General features: G+C 41.1%; 2 long non-coding RNA genes across 2 annotated transcripts; one reads left to right on the top strand and one right to left on the bottom strand.

The window, feature by feature from the left end:
- Nucleotides 1–469: 469 nt before the first annotated feature.
- Nucleotides 470–5,601, bottom strand: LOC127436051 (uncharacterized). Its single transcript, XR_007896323.1, has 3 exons — nt 5,503–5,601; nt 5,305–5,416; nt 470–720 (listed from the first exon to the last, which is right to left on the bottom strand). It is a non-coding gene; the product is annotated as an uncharacterized LOC127436051 (long non-coding RNA).
- A 4,184-nt stretch (nt 5,602–9,785) lies between these two features.
- Nucleotides 9,786–23,047, top strand: LOC127435991 (uncharacterized). The gene is made up of 3 exons (XR_007896318.1): nt 9,786–10,255; nt 17,302–17,458; nt 21,797–23,047. It is a non-coding gene; the product is annotated as an uncharacterized LOC127435991 (long non-coding RNA).
- Nucleotides 23,048–24,091: the final 1,044 nt, after the last annotated feature.

The following is a 24,091-nucleotide window of genomic DNA, read 5'->3' as shown; positions in this document are numbered from 1 at the left end:
AAACAGCAATGAATTACGGCCCTCTAGTGGCCCAGATACGGATTTTCAGACAAGGGCCACGGATGGGCCATATCTGGCCCAAATCTCAGCCGATCAGTAGCCCATAACCGGCCCTGCACTGGGCCAAAACATGTATAATATCAGTACCAAATCTCAGCCTTATGTATAATGTAATCAACACCAGCATTTAACCAGAAACCCCGTAACTGAGCCACACCCAAGCCTCATCTAAACCAATTTCTGCACAGAATCTCTTCTCAGCCATAATATCCCCAAATCATATACATGTACAATAAACCACAAAGCAACTATTGCATGAAAAGTTTTTATTTTTGTATCAGTTATACATTTTGCAGAGTGGACAAAAGGAAAGCCTTGCATTAATGCAATATACATGCACTTTCTAAACAAATGAAACGGATCAAACAACATAAAAACAACAATACATTTTTATGATCACAGTAGTTATTTTATTGCCCACCCTAATAGCTGCATTTGTTTCTGTGTGTGTGTGTGTGTATGTGTGTGTGTGTGTGAGAAAGAGAGTCAAGTCAGAATTGTCCTAAACAATTAAAAGTGTCCAGCTCTTCTTTTCTCCTCAACTGCTTCCTCCTTCCTCAATCACTTTCAGGGGCAAACTGAAGCCATCTCTTTACAATAACTTCAGTCTCCTGGTCAGTGGTGTTGCATGCCAGGCAATTTTTTTTCCCCTCACAGCAGCTAAGGACACAAAATAAATAAATAAATAAATACAAATCATTAAAACACAGGCATTGCTAGAAACTATTTAGGGGTGATTAAGCAGGGCTTGTCATTCTTTTAGTTCAGCAATCTTGTTTAACAAGAGAAAGGGGCTGGATAAATTATGAATAAAAGTAACTTATGACATTACAATGACATCAGGACGTAACTGAACTTCGAATCATTTTTGGGCCATATTGTTGTCTTTTTTGTATAGTCATGCACAGCAGTTCACAAAATGAAAGATATTCTTTGTTTTGATTTGTGGGAATTTTTTTTATAATGCTTAAACACTGCTAAATTCTCTTGGTAGATTTGTAGATATGCAAATATTAATAAAGTATAATTACACTTGTTTCGGTCAAGAACAACTCAGTATGTTGTCAATGGTTTAAATGGATAGTTGGTTAGTAAAATGAAAACATAATTTACTCACCCTCATGCCATCCCAGATGTGCATGATTTTCTTTCTTCTGCAGAACACAAACGAAGGTTTTTGGAAGAATATTTCATCTCTGTAGGTCCATACAATGCAAGTGATTGAACTGGTTTCAAGATGGCGCTGTTGTGTGTGGCATGCCGTCAGCTACCTGGCTTGGTCCTTAGTTTGTTTGTTTTATTGTGTTTTATGTTTGTTTTAAGCCAAAGTGTTTCGCCGCTTCTAGTGTATGACTGGTGTAGGTGTTGTGTTTGGCAATCACTTTTGAACATTAAGTTCACCGCTGAGGAATTCTTAAATCGAGCTCAGCGAGGCTTGCAGCATGCTCCGCCTCCTCTCCTGGCATCCTTACCTGCATGTCTGCGCCGCCTGCCGTGCTCTCTACCCCGGAGGAAGAGCCGGAAAAGACGTAGAAGTGCTGCTGTCAAGCTCAGGTCTATTCTGGTGGCCTTGCAGCACCACTTGGGCTCTTCTGCTCAGGAAATTTGTGGCAGCCGCTTTGTTTGGTGGCGTTCCCTGGAACCATTGCACTTCTGAAATATTCCGGTTGTTCCAGACATGACACCTCAGCTCTCTCTGTATCGCCAGCCTCGCTTTCACCATGGTGGTGTGGATGTGTGCCATCTCCGCTCGCTGTGCCAGGTATTTGGTGAGGCTGAGGATTGCCTTGATTAACGCCAGATCGATAGTAAAGAAGACTTTTATCCTAAATTACTTTTTTGCCTTGCGTGGCTTGGATTTTTTATTTGTCACCGAAACATAGCTTACGCCTGGGGATTTGAGCCCCTACTCTGAACTTTTACCTCCTGAATGTACATTTTTTTAACTCTCCTTGTACTTTGGGTCGGGGAGGAGGGCTGGCTTCTATTTTTAAAGAATTTTAGATGTTGGACTCTAATGACTGATGTATGTAGTAGCTTTGAACTCCAACTGTTGGTACTGGAAATTGACACTCGGCTGGTGATCGCAGTGATATATCGACCACCAAAAACTCACAAAGATTTTATCAGTGAGTTTGCAGACTTTCTTGGGGGTATCATTCCGAATTTTGACAGACTGTTAATTCTCGGGGATTTTAATGTTCATGTGTGTTGTCCGTCAAACTCATTGGCAAATGAGTTTATCAGCCTCATTGATTCTTTTGATTTAACACAACTAGTGAAAGGCCCCACTCATATACATGGCCATACACTTGATCTTGTATTATCACATGGCTTATCTATTGGTAACATTGATTTATGTGATTATGTTATTTCCGATCACAGCCCTATTCTGTTCACTGTTCCCCTCATATCTCATACTGACAAGCCTGCTAAATCAATGCGTTGGACTCAGATATTTAAATCTACTACCAGTGGTGATTTTTCAGCAGCGTTTAAGGGGGTTTCTCAATCCTGTGTTCTCTCTACCCACGACCTGAGTGCCAATGAGCACCTCAGCTGGTTTAACTCGGTCTGTGCTACTATACTAGATGCAGTGGCTCCTCTAAAGCCCAAACATCACAAACCTAAGTCTGAGCCCTGGCTGAATGACACCACCCGTGGTCTTAGAAAGGCCTGCAGAAGAGCTGAGAGTAAGTGGAAGAAAGACAAGCTCCAGGTCTCCTATGAAATTCTGAGGGATCCTCTTTCTCAATTCCAGAGAGCTGTGAGATCAGCTAAAGCAAAGAACTTTTCTGACCTCATTGAAAAGAACTGTCACAGACCTAGAACCCTCTTCACTATTATAAACGCTGTTGTAAATCTTTTTGTCAGTATATATTCAGCTGAGTCTTCAGCTATGTGTGAAAGTGTTTTGCAATTCTTTTGTTGACAAGATTAGTAACATCAGATCGAACATTATCATTACTGCACTGCTGTTCTTAACACATTTAAAACTATTTCACTTCCTCTTTTACAAGAAATTAAAAAGAAACTCACTGGTTCCTCTTTCAATGTTATTCCCCAACATCTTTTCAAACAAGTTTTTGATTTGATTGGGCCCAATCTTAAAATTTTTATAAGTACCTTGAAACGGGAATTGCACCCGATTACTTGAAGCATGCCTCTGTTAAACCCCTTCTTTAAAAGCCAAATTTAGATCCTAATTTTATGTAATTTTAGACCCGTTTCTAATCTCTCCTTCATTTACACATTTTGGAAGAAAACAGCTCTTCAATAGCTACATGGTTTCTTAGAAGAAAATAAAATCTTTGAAGTTTTTCAGTCAGGTTTTAGAAAATACCACTCTACAGAGACAGCACTAGTAAAAGTCTTAAATTATGTTTTTTTTATCTACTGATTCTGGTAATTCTGTAGTGCTTGTACTTTTAGATTTAAGTGCTGCCTTACAATTGACCATGCTGTCTTGATATCCAGTTTAGAGCAATGTGTAGGTATTCAAGGAAGGAAAGGCTCTGAAGTGGTTTCGATCCTATTTTAATAATAGGAGTTTCTCAGTTAATATCGGTGAATCTTCCTCTGGCTCAGCTCCACTTATCTGTGGTGTCCCCCAAGGCTCTATTCTTGCTCCTATTTTATTTTCTCTCTATATGCTTCCTTTAGGTTCTATTTTTAACAAATACAATATCTCTTTTCACTGCTATGCAGATGACACTCAAATCTATCTGCCTTTGAAACATAAGAATTGTATTGACTCGCTTCTGGCCTGCCTCTCTGACTTAAAGGCTTTGATGTCTTTACATTTTTTAAACTTAAAAGCAAGACTGAGATCATTGTGTTTGGGCCCAGTGAAGCCCATAGAACCTCTGATCTTAATTTCGGCTCTCTGTCTCCGCATGTTAAATCGTGTGTGAAAAATTTGGCTGTGTTCTTTGATAATACTCTTAAATTTGACAAACAAGTCAACTCTAGTTTTTTCCATTTATGAGCATTGGCCAAGGTGATGACCTTTCTTTCTATTAAGAATTTTGAAATAGCAATTCATGCTTTTATTACTTCATGGCTTGACTATTGCAATGCACTATATATAGGTATTAGTCAATCATCTCTTCCCCAGTTGCAAACTGTACAGAATGCAGCTGCTAGGCTTCTGACTGGTGTCAGGAAACGTAAACATATCACCCCTGTTTTAGTCTTGTTACACTGGCTTCCAGTTCGCTACAGAATTGATTTCAAAGTCCTACTCCTCGTTTATAAATCCTTAAATGGTCTAGCACCATCTTACCTCGCTGATCTCCTGTCTGAGCATCACTCAGTGAGATCTCTGAGGTCCTCAAACCAGGGGTTATTAACAGTCCCAAGAACTAGACTAAAATTAAGAGGTGACCGTGCATTTGCTGTAGCTGCGCCGCAGCTTTGGAATAGCCTGCCTGTTTTAATTAGAACAGCCACAACTGTATACGAGTTTAAATCAAAGCTCAAAACATATCTTTTCTCAATAGCTTTTAACCAATGATGTTTCCTGCTGTTTTACATGTTATGTATTGTTTGTGTTGTGTTTTATAACAGTCCATCATCGTGTACCATATTATGTACACCATGTACTGTAGTAAGTTCTATTATATTATTATGATATTATGTACAGCACATTGGTCAACTGTTGTTGTTTTTAATAGTGCTCTATAAATAAAAGTGACATTGCCAATGGTGACCAGAACTCAGAAGGTCCAAAATCTCCACCTTTGACCAGCCCCGACCAGTATGTGGCTGAATGTGTGGAAGTCAATTCCACACCAGAATGTGCAAATGTAGATTTACAGTAAAAATGGACTTAAATATTGATCTGTTTCTCACCCACACATATCATATCACTTCTGAAGACATGCACTTAACCACTGGAGTCATATGGATTACTTTTATGCTGCCTCTATGTCCTTTATGGACCTTCAAGGTTCTCATCACTATTCACTTGCATTGTATGGACCCTGAGTAAATAATGAGAGAATTTTCTTTTTTGGGTAACTATTCCTTTAAAGACAGTCACTTAACGAATCAGTGAATCAATCTTTTTGGTGAACAAATTCAAAAGAATCGAGTCGCAAATTAATGACAGACAAATCAACATTATCTAAAGTTATTTCACTCTAATAAATAAATGTGACTGGAGTGGTTTGCAGAACAAAGCATATCAGAACATTTTACAGGTTGAATAAATAATTAAATCGCAAAATAACAAATTCTTACGTTTTCCTTGGTCTTGCCAAGATGTTCCTCTCAGTGGTAACAGCCGTTTGAGAGTTAGGAAGAGATGAGTGAAAAATGTGCTGTCCACCTGGCAGTTCTTCTAGTCCGCACACTAAACGAGAGAGAGACAGAGAGAAATCTAATTGACAGTTTATAAACTGATTCTAGAAAAACAAACTTATAGCAACTGAAACTTACACTTTCCTCTGCTTTGGTTTCTTCTTAGAGAAGAAATCACCTTGGAAGTCAAGAACCAATGTGTGTAAGATCTTTGGTGCAATAAACAGGTTTTCTGGTCTGTACAGAAAGAGAGTGAGAGGCAAATATAACAGACATTTCATAAATTGCTTATAAGGAAAAAAAAGTCAAACGCAACCGAAACTTCCATTTTCTTTGGCTTCATTTTTGCCAAGACAGACTTCAAGGGTGAACAAATACCCTTGAGAGTGAGGAATAAATGAGTAAAAGATGTTTGGTGCACAAGGCAGTTCTTGTGATCTGTATACAGAGAGAGATAAGCAAATATAATATTGATGTTTTTACATTGTTTACAGAAAATTTAATCCAGAAAAGCTACAGAAACCTACATTTTTACTTTGATTAGCTTTTGAGAAGTAATTTTCGACTTCATCCTCCCCAGGAAAAAGGATGTTCTTCAGTCTAATGAAGCACTATTACATTTTGGTTGGATATCATACACTTTCTCACACAGAAAAAAATAAAGATAAGTTACATTCTTCTTCGTTTGACTTCTATTGGAGAATCCTCTGTCCCAGGGTCTGTGTGTTCAACATCTTCTGGTAGCTTTAACCTTGCTTCATTGTAATTAACTACAAAAAAAGGACTGTCCCCATACAGTTCATTGTTTTGCACCGGCAACATTTCAGATTAATCAATCTGACAGAACTCTGACATAACATGTGAAATTATACAGTATGGCTTTATGAAATGTCAAGGTAAGATATTATTCTACATGTGTAGGACATGACATGTTTACTAATGATGTGTTCTTTGATAATGCTCTTAAATTTGACAAGCAAGTCAACTCTAGTTTTTTCCATTTATGAGCATTGGCCAGGGTGATGACTTTTCTTTCTATTAAAAATTTTGAAATGGCAGTTCATGCTTGTATTACTTCACGGCTTGACTATTGCAATGCACTTTTTATGGGTATTAGTCAATCATCTCTTCCCCAGTTGCAAACTGTACAGAATGCAGCTGCTAGGCTTCTGACTGGTGTCAGGAAACGTAAACATATCACCCCTGTTTTAGTCTCGTTACACTGGCTTCCAGTTCGCTACAGAATTGATTTCAAAGTCCTACTCCTCGTTTATAAATCCTTAAATGGTCTAGCACCATCTTACCTCACTGATCTCCTGTCTGAGCATCACTCAGTGAGATCTCTGAGGTCCTCAAACCAGGGGTTATTAACAGTCCCAAGAACTAGACTAAAATTAAGAGGTGACCGTGCATTTGCTGTAGCTGCGCCGCAGCTTTGGAATAGCCTGCCTGTTTTTATTAGAACAGCCACAACTGTATACGAGTTTAAATCAAAGCTCAAAACATCTTTTCTCAATAGCTTTTAACCAATGATGTTTCCTGCTGTTTTACATGTTATGTATTGTTTGTGTTGTGTTTTATAACAGTCCATCATCGTGTACCATATTATGTACACCATGTACTGTAGTAAGTTCTATTATATTTTTATGATATTATGTATGTTGACATTGGTCAACTGTTGTTGTTTTTAATAATGCTCTATAAATAAAAGTGACATTGCCAGTGGTGACCAGAACTCAGAAGTCCAAAATCTCCACCTTTGACCAGCCCCGACCAATATGTGGCTGAATGTGTGGAAGTCAATTCCACACCAGAATGTGCAAATGTAGATTTACAGTAAAAATGGACTTAAATATTGATCTGTTTCTCACCCACACATATCATATCACTTCTGAAGACATGCACTTAACCATTGGAGTCATATGGATTACTTTTATGCTGCCTCTATGTCCTTTATGGACCTTCAAGGTTCTCATCACTATTCACTTGCATTGTATGGACCCTGAGTAAATAATGAGAGAATTTTCTTTTTTGGGTAACTATTCCTTTAAAGACAGTCACTTAACGAATCAGTGAATCAATCTTTTTGGTGAACAAATTCAAAAGAATCGAGTCGCAAATTAATGACAGACAAATCAACATTATCTAAAGTTATTTCACTCTAATAAATAAATGTGACTGGAGTGGTTTGCAGAACAAAGCATATCAGAACATTTTACAGGTTGAATAAATAATTAAATCGCAAAATAACAAATTCTTACGTTTTCCTTGGTCTTGCCAAGATGTTCCTCTCAGTGGTGACAGCCGTTTGAGAGTTAGGAAGAGATGAGTGAAAAATGTGCTGTCCACCTGGCAGTTCTTCTAGTCCGCACACTAAACGAGAGAGAGACAGAGAGAAATCTAATTGACAGTTTATAAACTGATTCTAGAAAACCAAACTATAGCAACTGAAACTTACGCTTTCCTCTGCTTTGGTTTCTTCTTAGAGAAGAAATCACCTTGGAAGTCAAGAACCAATGTGTGTAAGATCTTTGGTGCAATAAACAGGTTTTCTGGTCTGTACAGAAAGAGAGTGAGAGGCAAATATAACAGACATTTCATAAATTGCTTATAAGGAAAAAAAAGTCAAACGCAACCGAAACTTCCATTTTCTTTGGCTTCATTTTTGCCAAGACAGACTTCAAGGGTGAACAAATACCCTTGAGAGTGAGGAATAAATGAGTAAAAGATGTTTGGTGCACAAGGCAGTTCTTGTGATCTGTATACAGAGAGAGATAAGCAAATATAATATTGATGTTTTTACATTGTTTACAGAAAATTTAACCCAGAAAAGCTACAGAAACCTACATTTTTACTTTGATTAGCTTTTGAGAAGTAATTTTCGACTTCATCCTCCCCAGGAAAAAGGATGTTCTTCAGTCTAATGAAGCACTATTACATTTTGGTTGGATATCATACACTTTCTCACACAGAAAAAATAAAGATAAGTTACATTCTTCTTCGTTTGACTTCTATTGGAGAATCCTCTGTTCCAGGGTCTGTGTGTTCAACATCTTCTGGTAGCTTTAACCTTGCTTCATTGTAATTAACTACAAAAAAAGGACTGTCCCCATACAGTTCATTGTTTTGCACCGGCAACATTTCAGATGAATCAATCTGACAGAACTCTGACATAACGTGTGAAATTATACAGTATGGCTTTATGAAATGTCAAGGTAAGATATTATTCTACATGTGTAGGACATAACATGTTTACTGATGAATACACAGATATATCCCTTGATTTGCTCAACATAAACAGAATCTACAAGATTGCACTGATGTGAATATTCTAGCATGGTGTGGGGTCCATCCTTCTCCAGTTTCTTCCTCATATTTTATTGCCTTGATTACATCTATTTTGTTTGGTGGACACATACAGTACATTCATTTGTACATGACATTAAACTTTGTTTAATGCTTGTCATCTCATTTTGTTCCTATTAGAATTCCAATTACTCTCCATACCGAAGTCAGTTTGTCTCAATAATTCCAATTTTCACTGACACCAAAAACAGCCCCTGCAGGGAAGGAAAATGAAAGATATACAGTAAAAATCACTGATGTACTACATAGATGCATATAAAAACATATATACATTTCTGGACTTGTTATTTTTAAATCATGGTGCATTATCAGAACCTGCTAAAAATAAGATAAGCAACTGAACAGTAAAGCATTGTAAATTATAACAGATTACATCACTGGAGATGTGAGATAAAGTTACTTATGGTCAGTGTTGGGTGCAACAGACTACATCTGAATAATACAGTCGATTACATAGTAGATTTTTATACATCAAATGTAGAAAAGTACTAATATAGAATAGCCTGGACTTTGTGTGTGACCCAGGAGAGGGCATACTGTATGAGGTTACTAGAAGGGTGGACTTTGTGTGACCCAGGAGAGGGCATATGAGGTTACTAAAAGTGTGGACTTTGTGTGACCCAGGAGAGGGCGTATGAGGTTACTAAAAGTGCTGATGTTACAAGAAACACTCAGTGCACTAAGCTGTAGCAGAAATGTTGCAAGAAACACTCTGTGTCCTCATCTGTAGCAATGAACATGAGAAAACTCTGGGAAGAACAGCAAAAGTTAAAGATTAACACAACCAATAATCAAAATTAACTATATTTTATGCTCAGATTGTGATGTATTATTTACTCAGAAAGTATACTTTCATGATAAATGAATTTAAAATGTTATTTTGTTTTGGACTAAAAGCCAGGTTTCCACCATTAAAAAGAGGTCAGAGGCTCTGTGAAATAATGGTGGGAAACAGAATCCATTGGATACAAAAAATATTAAGAGGGTGTAGACATGAGGTAATGCTGGATAACAAACTGTATAAAAACGGAGGGTTTGACCAAGAGAGTGAGATCTCAGCTGACGTCTCGGGTTTGTTGATTTGCTCAACAAATTCTAACTTTTGACACCTGGAACTCCTGACTCCGAGAGTTTACTTACAGAGAGGGAAGAAAAGTTTTCCACGCTCCACAACAATTACTGTTTCATTATGATTACATTATATATCACGCACCGCAATAAATTAGAAGCTAATTAATTTGTTTGGTAGGCCTTGTGTGATAGCATTAAAACACTGAAAGTGGTCTCGTTCCTCATTTACTTAGACTACAGAAATAACTTCCAAGGAGACACAAGAATAATATCACAGTGCAATGCAGCGTTATCATAGAAACATCGCTTATTTCACAGCACTCATGGAAGAAAAGAGGACCACAGACACACATGCCTGTGTGGTTTTGATTCACATTCGGCAGGAACAGCAGTTTAAATCTGAACACCCAACGGTCAATGATCTGGATGTTGAAAAGAAAGTCCTGCCTTAAAGGTAAGAGATCCAATCACATTTTAGATTCAGACATCGCCTGTCAGTCAACTCGTGTACGCGCATGCGCTTTAGCTGAACCAGTAAAAAAAAATATATATTTTTTTTCAGTTATTTGAGGTAAAGAAGCACAATTTATGATAACTTTGTAGTCAGATATTACTGCTGAATTCAAATTTGGTCTTTGAATGTAATCTTGACCAACCTTGACCTATTTTTAATAAATATCAAACATTTTCAATATTTAACAAATTTGATGGAAAAAAATAAATATATACAAACATGGTCATGCAGGTGGCTAACGAAAGACTTATAACAATAAACAATGTTTTGATTTTTTGATTATAAATTATTCTAACATTTAGTAAAATTATTATTTCTAAGAAGAAGAAGAAAATCTAGGGATCCATTTAAAAAATATATAAAATCAATGTAACTTTTCAAATGTAGCCCATGATTCATAAGCCTGATCTGGGCCACACACTGCACCAACAATCGGCCCTCATGTTGTTTGCCGTCATGTATGCAGTGCCGCCATTGCCATACATGGCCCATCTTTGCCTGACAGGACGCATGCCTTTGCCGACATGAGGTCATCAGTGCCAGATTGAGGTCACACTAGGGCAAAGTCCGTCTGCTATGTGGGATGTTGCTGGGTATAGAGTGAATAATGATGATTCGCGGCACAAGTGTGTATTTGTAATCGTCAGATGTCGATGAGTGCAATGAAAATGTCAAGAGCAGCGACACAGAGGAGCACTGGACAAATTTAAAGACGGCTCCTGACATGGTGTGCATTGTTTTCTTTGTGCACTGCATGCTAATACTATATTGATAAAATAGATCAACCAGTTAGAGAAATGCAAAGGGGATTGGTTAATTTGCTCGTCTATGGCAAGCCGATTTAGTTTTTAATGCTCCCAGCGTTACTTGTTGCATTTGCATTTACTAGTAAAATATAAATCAGAGAGCTCTACAATAGATTTTCTACTAGTAAGAATACAAATTACAGAGCTCCATTATTAATTTTTTACTAGTAAGAATTCCAAATACAGAGCTCTATATTTGCATTTTTACTAGTAAGAATTCCAAATACAGAGATCTCTATTTGCATTTTCACTAGTAAGAATTCCAAATACAGAGATCTCTATTTGCATTTTCACTAGTAAGAATGCAATTGCAGAGCTCTACAGTTTAATTACAGAGCTCTGCAATTGCATTTTTACTAGTAAAATTCCTATTAACCCTTATATGCATAGTAATTTTCCCAAACACTTACATATTCGGGATATTCTATCAAAAATGGATGTACAAAATACCCAGATAGTGTAAAATTTTCAAGACAATTAGAAAAAAATAAAATATGTTTTGATATATTTTGATGTTTTATTTTTTATAAATTAAAGAGATAATGCAACAAATCAGGACAAATCAAGAACAGGATTCATTATTTTCACACAGAAATTTCATGAGATGCAACTGGCTGCCACCTTTGGCTCAACCTGGTCGAGATGGGTGAGGCCGACAAAGCACGGTTCCTTGCTGCCCCCATTTCCCTATTCGGCGACACCGTCGAGGACAGCAGTTCTTGATGGTGAAGCAGCAGATGGAGGCTACCCGGCACATCCTGCCCCTGCGTGGCTCAAGATCCCACACCCCGCCTGCTCGTCGCCAAGGGCGTCCCCGTTTTACAGCCCCTACTTCATTGTACCGAAAAAAGGCGGTGGGTTGCTGCCAATCTTGGACCTGCGAGTACTGAACCGGGCTTTACACAGACTCCCGTTCAAGATGCTGACGCAAAAATGCATTCTGGCGAGCGTCCGGCATCAAGATTGATTCGCGACGATAGACCTGAAGGACGCGTACTTCCACGTCTCGATTCTACCTCGACACAGACCCTTCCTGCGGTTTGCTTTCGAGGGTCGGGAGTATCAGTACAAGGTCCTCCCTTTCGGTCTGTCCTTGTCCCCTCACACCTTCACGAAGGTCACAGAGGCAGCTCTTGCCCAGTTAAGGGTTGGCTAATCTTGGCTAATCTTAGCTCACTCTCGGGATGTGTTGTGTGCACACAGGGACCTGGTGCTCTTGCACCTCAGCCGACTAGGGCTTTGGGTCAACTGGGAAAAGAGCAAGCTCCTCCCGGTTCAGAACATCTCTTTTCTCGGATTGGAGTTGGACTCAGTCTCGTTGACGGCATGTCTCACAAACGAGCGTGCACAGTCGGTGCTGACCTGTTTCAAGGCATTCAAACAGAAAACAGCGGTTCCACTAAAACTCTTTCAGAGGCTCCTGGGGCATATGGCATCCTCAGTGGTGGCCACTCTGCTCGGGTTGATGCATATGAGACTGCTTCAGCACTGGCTTCAGATTCGAGTCCCGAGATGGGCATGGTGCCGCGGGACACATCGCGTGGCCATCACGCCGATCTGTCACCGCCTCTTCAGCCCTTGGACCAGCCTCACGTTTCTACGGGCAGGCGTTCCCCTAGAGCAGGTCTCCAGGTGCATCGTGGTTACGACAGACGCCTCCAAAACGGGCTGGGGCACCGTTTGCAATGGGCACGCAGCTGCCGGCTTATGGACAGGCCCGCGGCTGCGTTGGCACTTCAACCGCCTTGAGTTGCTGGCAATTCTGCTTGCCCTGTGGAGGTTCCGGCCGTTGATCCAGGGCAAGCACGTGTTAGTTCGGACAGACAACACGGCAACGGTAGCATATGTCAACCATCAAGTTGGTCTGCACTCCCGTTGTATGTCACAACTCACCCGCCGTCTTGTCCTCTGGAGTCAGCAGCACCTCAAGTCACTGCGAGCCACTCACATCCTGGGCGACCTCAACACTGCAGCGGACATGCTGTAACGGCAGGTTACCCTCAGGGAGTCCATTCGAACAGGCACAGGTAGACCTGTTCACTTCCCAAGAATCCTCCCACTGCCCGCTCTGGTACGCCCTGACCGAGGCACCTCTCGGTATAGATGCGCTGGCACACAGCTGGCCCCCTGGACTTCGCAAATATGCGTTTCCCCCAGTGAGCCTACTTGCACAGACCCTGTGCAAGGTCAGGGAGGATGACAAGCATGTCATCCTGGTATCACCCTACTGGCCCACCCAGACGTGGTTCTCAGACCTCACGCTCCTTGCGACAGCCCCGCCCCCCTGGCAAATTCCCCTGAGGAAGGACCTTCTTTCTCAGGGACGGGGCACCATCTGGCACCTGCGACCAGACCTCTGGAATCTCCATGTCTGGCCCCTGGACGGGACATGGAAGACTTAAGCGGTCTACCACCCGCAGTGGTAGACACGATCACTCAGGCTAGGGCCCCCTCTACGAGGCGCCTGTATGCCTTTAAGTGGTGTCTGTTCACTAAGTGGTGTTCTTCCCGACGCGAAGACCCCCAGAGATGCGCAGTCGGGTCGGTGCTTTCCTTCCTGCAGGAGAGGTTGGAAAGGCAGCTGTCCCCTTCCACCTTGAAGGTGTATGTAGCCGCTATAGCGGCACACCACAACACAGTGGACGGTAAGTCCTTAGGGAAGCACGACCTGATCATCAGGTTCCTGAGGGGCGCCAGGAGGTTGAATCCCTTCAGACCGTGCCTCGTTCCCTCATGGGACCTCTCTGTAGTTCTTCAGGGTCTACAGAGAGCCCCTTTTGAGCCCATGCAGTCAGCTGAGCTTAAGGCACTCTCCTTGAAGACTGCCCTTCTGACTGCGCTCACTTCCATCAAGAGGGTAGGAGACATGCAAGTGTTCTCTGTCAGCGAAACGTGCCTGGAGTTCGGTCCGGGCTACTCTCACGTGATCCTGAGACCCCGACCGGGCTATGTACCCAAAGTTCCCACGACCCCTTTTAGGGACCAGGTGGTGAACTTGCAAGCGCTGCCCCAGGAGGAGGCAGACCCAGCCCTGATGTTGCTGTGTCCGGTGTGCACTTTACGCATCTATTTGGATCGCACGCAGAGCTTTAGAGTCTCTAAGCAGCTCTTTGTCTGCTTTGGTGGACAGCGGAAAGGAAGCGCTGTCTCCAAGCAGAGGATTGCCCACTGGCTCATTGACGCCATAACTATGGCATATTACGCCCAGGACGTGCCGCCCCCAGTAGGGCTACGGGCCCATTCTACCAGGGGTGTAGCGGCCTCCTTGGCCTTGACCAGGGGCACCTCTCTAAAAGGCATTTGCAGAGCAGCGGGCTGGGCAACACCCAACACCTTTGCAAGGTTCTACAATCTCCAGGTGGAACCGGTTTCGTCCCGTGTAGTGACACGCACAAGCAGGTAAGTCCGGGACAGCCGGCCGGGTGTACTGCTTGCGCATAGCGCCTTTCACCTCCCTTGAGCTGAAGACGTGCACCGTTAACTCCCAGTAGTGTTCACAAACTGTGTTTCCTGGTTGATTTCCTCTGAGCCTTGTGGCAGACGAGTTTGCAGAGAAACTCGCTGCCGGCTCAGTACACGTGCTAACTAAGCCCTGTACTGGGGTAGGTGCTCCGCATGTGGTGGTTCCCCGTAGGTAACCCCATGCGACGTATATCTTCCGCTAATTCATTTCCCTGTTGGCAAACTGCATCTTCCTTGGGCAGAGGCCCCTCTGCCCCAGTCACCATGCTTGTAGTAACTCTTCCCCCGTAGGGTAGGATCTACCATGGGACTTCCCCACATGGCATTCTTCCGACAAAGCTCAGCAAGACCATGTGACGTATTTCCACCCGGGTGGGGTGTGGTCTCCGCGGTGTCTTCCCCTTGGGAGGGACACCCCCCGACTAGACCTGGTGGCCCCAGTTGGTTAATCCCCCTTTTTTTTGGGGAGTGGAAAAAAAAGGGGATAAGAGGCCACGACTGGGCTAGCCCGTCTCTATCTTTTGGGTAGTCGACTTGTCCCCAAAGGGCCGTTCGATACTCATTAAAGTGTTGGGGGAGGTTATGTGTCAGCCTGGTGCGCTGGCTATGAGGCACACAGTTGTCTGCCCGTCACACACCGCCAGTTCACGTAACACAGTTCAGCCAGTTGCGTCGTTTTGTATAGGGACCCCTAGTGTCACTACATTGACACAACGTTGAGTGAGTGATAGATAGGGAAGGTCCTGGTTACTTGCATAACGTTCCCTGATGGAGGGAACGAGACGTTGTGTCCCTCCTGCCACAACGCTGAACTACCCGCTGAAATGGCCAGGACCTTGTCTCGGCTCCTCAGCATAAAACCTGAATGAGTGGTTGCATACCAGCTCCTTTTATACCCGTATGTCCGGGGGAGTGGTATGCAAATACCACTTGCCAATTTTCATTGGCCTTTTATCAAAGACCAGTGTGGTGTCTCAGGCTCCCAAGAGTGACCCCTAGTGTCACTACATCGACACAACGTCTCATTCCCTCCATCAGGGAATGGAGGTTACGCAAGTAACCAGGACGTTTCACTTTCCAAATCCTACCAGAGGTAGGCAGCATTTCAAAATAAAGGCCATGTGTGTCGTGGTTATATTAATTCACCTCTGTATACTACTCTTGGAAAATTTTTAAAAACAATGAATACACACCAAGTAATACTATAATAACATTTAATAAATAAAATATGATAATAAAATATATTATAATAATATGCTATTATAAAAATTATATTGGGATGACATCATAACTGTTAAGTGACAGAAGTCAAAGCTTTTTTTAAATTTCAAATTTCTATACTGTAACTACGAATCCAAAGACGTTTTTTTAAACATGTCAGAAACACGTATGGAGCTTTGGTTGGACGGCAAAAAAAAAAAAAAAAAAAGAAGAAAAAAAAAAAACGTTTATGGGACTGGCAAGGATTGATATCACACAGTGGCAGGGCCAATTACAACAACATAGCCCTCCAGTTGTTAGACAAGTTTAATGATAGAGAGAAATATGTTCCTAAGGATGTAGTGCAACTGTATCTGAACTAGGCATAGGCTACTTATCCATGATTAAATATTTAAAGATGGTTCAAAGGACCCTGATTTTGGTCAAACAGCTGCAGCAATTTTCTGTCCTCATTTTAAGATCAGAATCTCTAAAAGAACATCGGATCATATATCTATTTTCACAACAGAAATTATATTTTATATATGTAATTATACAAGTTTTCTCACCCGTCGATTTAAATAAGCCAGATGACTATGAATATGCATGAGGAGCGATTACCATAATGAGTTGTCACTGAATAGAGTGCTCGACAGTGCAATTCTATTAAGAATCGTTATTGTAGAGCTTTAAAATTTAGTTTTTACTAGTAAACATTTAATTACAGAGCTCAAATATTGCATTCTTACAAGTAAAAATGCAATTGTAGAGCTCGTTAATTGGAATTCTTACTGGTTAAAATGCAATTGCAGAGATCTGCAATTCAATAACAGAGCTCTACATTTACAAACTTACTAGTAATAATTTCAATTAAAGAGCTCTACAACTGAATTACAGAGTTCTGTGATTACATTCTTACTAGTAAGAACTGCATTTAAAGAGCTCTACAATTACATTCTTACCAGTAAGAATTCCAATTACAGAGCTCTGCAATTAAACATATTTTAAATGTGATTTTTTTACTAGTAAGAATTCAATTGTAGACCTGTCTAATTGGAATTCTAGTAAAAATTAAATTGTAGAGCTCTATAATTAAAAATGAATGCGATTCAATAGAAAAATATGACAAGTAAAAATGTAATAATAGAGCTCTGTAATTGAAATTCTTACTAGCAAAAATGCAATTATGATGATTAACAGTGTGAACATTAAAATGCAATTTGGCTTTCACTCATTGCATCCTGTAAGCACCATACTGAATATGTCAAGCATACTGAAGTACTGAGTACAGTATAGAACTGTATTAAGTGTGATTGATTCTATTCATCGGCATATAATTCATATAACTCTATTCATTTAGCATATAATTCGATATCAAGTCTGTTCTAGACTAGCACTTAATATTGTGGGGCATTATAAGACTAGACTTTTTAAGACCTTAAGACACATCTGTCTGTCAGTAAGAGCAGGGATACTAGAGATGCTCTCTAAGCCCCCTGTATCTCCTGAATGCTGCAGGAAATCGCAGGCAGAGACGAGGAATCCTCTGTTGAAGACTCGTGAGTGCAGAGAACAAGCGTACAGCAAACTGGAAGACAACCACACTCCCGACACATGGTCAGAGAAGGTCAAACAAACAGATCCGAGACAGGATCAACTAGGCAGAGAGAGTGAGGTAAGTACTTCACATCAAACAACAATCTAGCAAAGATACTGAGAATACAAAGGGCTTAAGTAGGGAGTGAATCAGTGGAGAACCAGGTGCTGCTAGCATGCTAATTAGTGGCATGATCAGTGTTCCCTGGGACCAATCAGTGTTCCCATGGAAACACTGAACATGCATGCCAGCAGCGCCTGCGAGACATGAGGGAGAGAAAATAACAAAACACACAGAGCAAACTGAAAAACTTACCGGAGCCATGACACTACCCTACCTAACATGAGCGCCAGTGCGTATGAGGGCTTCTCTGGTGTCTTTCCAGGTGCGCCAGAACCTCTGAATAAAAGCGTGGGCGGACGGGACTTAAACGTCGGGTTCTTGTGCGGGGAACAGTGGGGCTGATAACCAAGGCTGCACTGGAAGGGAGATAACCCTGTATACGACGACTGCAAAGAGTTGTGGGCATACTCGACCCAGACTAATTATCGCTCCAAGAAGATGGATTACGGGAGGCCACACAGCGCAGGGTTTTTTCCATTTCCTGATTTGCCTGCTTCACTTGCCCATTTGTCTGGGGGTACAACCCAGAGGACAAACTCAACATAGCCCCCAGCTGTCAGCAGAATTCTGCCCAAAAACGAGACACAAATTGGGGTCCTCTGTCAGAAACCACATCGACCGGGAGGCCATGAATGCGGAAGACATGGTTTATGACTGCTACCACTGTCTCCTACACTGTGGGTAATTTGGGGAGGGAAGTTAAATGAGCCGCCTTTGAGAACCAGTCCACTACAGTCAAAATGATGTGTTCCCATGGAAGGAGGGGAGACCAGTTAAAATCCATGGCTATGTGCGACCAGGGTGTTGAAGGGACAAACAGCGGTTGGAGGAGCCCAGCCGGGGGGTAAAAGGAGGTCTAGTTTACGCAAATGGGGCAAGCAGCTACGAACCAGCATATGTCCCGTGCAAGCAATGGCCACCAGAATCATTGTCTAATGAGCATCTGGGTGCGAGTCGCCCTTGGATGACAAGCAATGTTGGATGAGTAACCCCATTGTAGGACGTGTGCCCGAATTGATCACGGAACAAATAACCGACCCGCTGGGCACATAGCGGGGGGTGCGGTGTTTCGTAGCGCAGCTTTGGACTTTAGCCTCCACCTCCCAGGATACCATGCCCACCACTCGAGTGGTGGGTGGAATGGTATACGGTAGGACAGTGGAGGTCTCGAACTCGAAACATCGAGACAAAGAGTCGGGCTTGACTTTCTTAGAGCCCGGGTGATACAAGAGGACAAAATTAAAACGTGTGAAAAATAGTGCCCAGCGAGCCTGTCTAGAGTTATGATGTTTGGTGCTACAGATGTACTCTAGGTTCTTATTATCAGTCCAGACCACGAAAGGTATCCCCGAACCCTCTAGCCAGCAATTCTCGATAACTGACGTCGTAGTTCCGTTCTGCTGGTGTTAAGCAGTGCGAAAAAAGCACATGGATGCATCTTTCTATCCAAGGAACAGCACTGCGACAGGACCGCTCCAACCTCAGACGTATCCACCTCCACCAAGAACTGACATGCAGGGTCGGGAGTAACAAGCATGGGTGCGGTAGAAAACCGCACCTTTCATTTAGAGAACGTGGCCTCAGCCCACGGGGACCAACAAAAGTCAGTGTGGGTGGAGGTGAGATCCGTTAGAGGCGTGGCAAGTTGGCTGTAATTCCTAATAAATCTCAGATTGAAGTTAACGAACCCCAGAAACTTCTGCAATGCCTTGCGAGAATCTGGAGTTGGCCAATCGGAGATGGCTCTGACCTTAGCAGGGTCCATGCGCACTCCCTTGGACGAAACGATGAACCCCAGAAACAGAACAGACTGTGCATGAAAAGCACACTTCTCCAGCTTGATGAACAACCCATTCTCTAGCAATCACTGAAGCACCTGCCTGACATGCTGAACATGGTTCTGGATATTCTGGGAGAAGATCAGAATGTCATCTAGATAGACAAACACAAAACGATCAACCATGTCTCTAAGCACATCATTTACGAGCCCCTGGAAGACAGTGGGGGCGCTGACCAATCCGAAAGGCATGACCAAATATTCAAAGTGCCCTCTATGGGTGTTTAAAGCCGTCTTCCTCTCATCACCCTTCCTAATCCGGACAAGGTGATAAGCATTGCGTAAGTCAGACATCGTAAAGATGGACACTGCAAGAGTTCAAAAGCTGAGGACATCAACGGCAAAGGATAACGATTCTTCACCGTGATGTCATTCAGCCCCGGATAATCTATACAGGGTTTAAGCGAGCCATCCTTCTTCTCCACGAAGAACCCTGCTCCTGCCAGCGACAAGGAAGGGTGGATGAGACGGTTGCCAGAGCATCATTTATATATCTGATTGTGGCCTCTCTCTCGGGAGCCGAGAGCAAAAACAGCCATCCCCGAGGAGCAATTCAATCGCACAGTCGTACGGGCGATGAGGAGGAAGGGTAGTTTGTTTTATATTTTAATATCTAATGCAGTAACATTCATTAGTGTTCAAATAGCTTTTAGGGCCATTGTAAATATTGTACATACAGTATGTATACTGCAAAGCACTTTGTAAAGATTGTTTTTTAAAATGTGCTTGTAAAAGTGTATTTTTCGTTTATTTTTTAATTAAATAATCTATTGGTAATCTAATTAACTCAACCTCTCAGTCACTACCTGTTGAAGTCTTGCCCCATTCTAAGCAAAGATTGAGTGCTGTTGTTCTGTGGGCTTTTGTGTTTATTTGTTATGTTGACATCAAGCAACAAATTAATGACAACAATTTAACCTTGTTATCCAGGTTACTGTAAAATTTATCTTTATGGAAACTGTATATAATATCAATATCTAAACCAAAATTTTGTCACAAACAGCTATCCCCATAATGGACTACTATAAAAAAAAAAGAATATATAATCTATATAATGTAGCGAAGACGCCGGGGCAGTTGTGTTAAGATCCATGTTCAGTTTAATAAACGTATGAATAGTGCAACAAAGTAGCAAATAAAAGGATAAACGACAAAACAGGCAATGGTCCAGTACACAGAAGACAGTCCAAGAAATGCAAACCAAGTAAATCTGAGAGACAGAGGGGTAATCCAATAAACAGGTAAAAGGTCCAAAAACTCACAAGCAGGCAGGGAATACGATAAACAGGCAGGAGTCAAAAACACAGGAAGACCAGGAAGAACAGGAATGGTAATAACGCTCAGAACTGCAGACTAGGCAGAACAAGACTTCACACTGAATGCAGGTAAACAGAGAACTTGAATAGTTTGGGATAATATGAAACAGGTGAGTGAGTAATCAGTCTGAGTGGGGGATTATGGGAAATGTACTTTGTGAAGGGAAAGCTAGAATTCCAGAGATGGAGACCTCTGATGGCGTTCTGGAGAGATAGCAGACGCTGCAGGTGTATCATATATATACAATTAACCATTAAAAATAAAGATTAAAAATTTAATTTAAAATGTATATTTACATATTTTTAATGTAATATTCTTTGCTAGATTCTAAAATAAAATAAAAATGTATATATCACATAAATTAGGGTTTTAAACATAATTTCATCCCAAATTCTGGAAACAGAGTTAATAAATCGCAAACCTCATATAAAATGAATAGAAAATAAAACAGCACATATGATATTTAGTTTGACCTCCTAAAGATGACAATCAATATTGTGTTAAGCACATTCTCTCCAATTATTTTATGAAAAAAAATAAAAAACATATATTATAGGTTTAAAAAAAAACTTTTTTTTTTTTTTTTTTTTTACCATATTTGTAGAATGTTTGTTTTACATTTACTTGGACTGGTACCCAAATATGGTGATATTTGTATTTATCTGTCTTTTTACTCATCTCTACTTTTATTTTTCAGTGCCTGCACTTACACTGTTTGTTGCATTAAGGGTTTAAAGGGGTGGGTTAACTCCTGTCTCTTTGACCTATTGATGTGTTGAATACATTGGTAACACTTTACAGTAAGGTTCCATTTGTTAACATTAGTTAATGCATTAGGTATCATGAACGAATTAATTAACAATATTTTTTTTTACAGCATTTATTCATCTTTGTTAATGCTAGTTAATTAAAATACTAAATTAGTTCATGCTATTTTATAGTGCATTTACTAATATAAACAAAAAACAACTCTTAATTTCAAAAATGCATTACTACAGTACATACTAACATACTGGTCTCTCTAATGGGTCAAGCTGTATACCACTACAGGTGCTTATAATTAAGATGATTACTCTGGAGAGGCAGAGGTACTGTATCACTCCTGTTATCACAGTTTATCTGTCTGTGTCTCATCACAGATGACATCACCATAGTGATCTGCCATGGGATAGGTAACCACAGTGAGAAGATTTATATACAGGCGTTTGTGGATTACTCCCAGAAACAAGGCTACAGGTGTGCCATTCTCAGCCATCTTGGTAAACACTAAAACCCTAAAACAACTGTAAAAACAAATATTTAAACAACTTTACAACTCAAATAAAATAAAATGCTTTAACAGAAGAATTAATGACTGTAAGTGCTTTTATAAAATTATAAGCTTTACATCTCTGCCTTTAAACCCCTTAAAAATTTGGCCCCTTTCACTTCTAGAAGAAGCCTTTATTTTGTCACACTTGCATATATACAGTGAAACTCTTTTTTTTTTTTTTTCTCCTTCATACCCCAACTAAGCTGGGGTCAGAGCACAGGGTCAGCCATGATATGGCACCCCTGGAACAGACAGGGTCAAGGGCCTCACTCAAGGGCCCAACAGCAGCATCTTGGCAGCACTGGGGCTTGAACCCCTGACCTTCTGGTCAGTAACCCAGAGCCTTAACCACTGAGCCACCACTATTGTAAGTGCCTCACTGCAACTTCGACTTTTGGGGCCCAGGAGACATTTCTAAAGTGGGACCAGTGCAGGAGGTTGCAGAACTTTGTAATGCCAGACAACATGGACTTTTACCTGTCTCACAGGTAAAACATCTTCATTTATTAGAGTTCTTTCTGAAATACATGAATCTGATATTTGGTAAGTAGCCATGTAATTAACAGGATAACATAAATGTTTATTTTGAGATAATGACTGTCTGTATAATGTACATTATCCCTTACTTACATATTATTGAAAGTATTGTTTGATAGCACAATGCATCTTTTGCTTTGAAGTTGAATCCATTTGCAGCCTTCTAGACTAACTAACTGTCAGACTCTTGTCTTTCACTTTTCATATACAAACACAAATATAGCAGTATGAAGACATGGAGTAGAAAAATATTAAATATTTGTAATGAGCACATGTAACTAACTGAAGTTAATTGAAATAATGTCTTTTAGGGGACGTTTATTTGGTATGAGTCCTAGCAAGATGGAGTTTGCCAACCTCAACCATCTGCATACAGCCACCTCTTAAATGCAGATTGAGCATATTTGGGCATAATTCGATAAATCTAGGTGGTCACAAAAAAAAAAAGCAACTCCTTTTGTCTTCGCATTCAAAATTGACCAACCACTGAAATACAGTAATTTTTTATTTTTATTTTTTTGTCAAATACAATAAATAAATCAGCCACAATGCTAAACAAAAATGAGGGGTGAGACAATAACACACCCACAATGCAGAACATACACACACACTCACACTGAAATAAATGGGTGAGACTAACACAGCCAGAAGGCAGGGGCGGGGCCAGAAGGGTGGCACGGGGTGTCCCTGCCTTCTGGCTGTGTTAGTCTCACCCATTTACTTCAGTGTGTGTGTGTGTGTGTGTGTGTGTGTATGTTCTGCACTGTGGGTGTGTTATTGTCTCACCCCTCATTTTTGTTTAGCAATGAGCTTTGCCTCCCCAACTCAGACCTCGATCGTGTCCTGGAGACGGCACGCAACGGCTTAACCCATCCGTGTCGCACATGGTCCATAATAACATTCCGCCTGTTTCTGGCAGGACACAGCGTTCCGCCTCAGTAGACAAACCCCCACCCCCCGTCCATCAGACGAATTTACTGGTTGCCACCCCTTACTCGACTATTGCCACCCCTTTGCCACTCCTGGTAAAAAATCCTGGACACGCCCCTGCCAGAAGGTAGAACGCAGAACAAACACACACAAACACACATACACACACAGATAACAAAGATCAAAGAACAAATTCTGAGTGACCCCAATGTATGAAAGTATACATTTTCCACTGTGGGAAAGTTTACGCATAGATGCAGGTGAATCACCTTCCAGACAAAACGCTGCATCTTTCTGTTATGGAAACAAAGTCTTTTTCCCACAGTTCTAGGTTATAAATGTGGCCTCGTTGAGCCTTACTCACAGTTCATTCTGTAGCAACACCATGGCGAAGCGCTTTACTGTCCAGGAGAGCCTGAAGTAATCTACCGGCTATTATTGTCACAACATGATTTTCAAGTCATGTTATTTATGTTCTGTTCACCAGATGGCAGCCATCTGCCTCCAATAAATGTCACTTTCTTCATGTTTAAAATTATAGTAGTGTAGGTTTTTATTGTACTTAATTTCATAAATGTGCTTATTTGCATATGGAAATTAATGATAAAATTGATAAATTTACATGTAAATAAGAGCAAAATGTCATAAAACCCCA

Source organism: Myxocyprinus asiaticus, chromosome 46, assembly GCF_019703515.2.
Source record: "Myxocyprinus asiaticus isolate MX2 ecotype Aquarium Trade chromosome 46, UBuf_Myxa_2, whole genome shotgun sequence".
NCBI lineage: Eukaryota > Metazoa > Chordata > Actinopteri > Cypriniformes > Catostomidae > Myxocyprinus > Myxocyprinus asiaticus.
The sequence above is the reverse complement of the archived record's forward strand: the minus strand, read 5'-3'. Positions and strand labels throughout refer to the sequence as shown.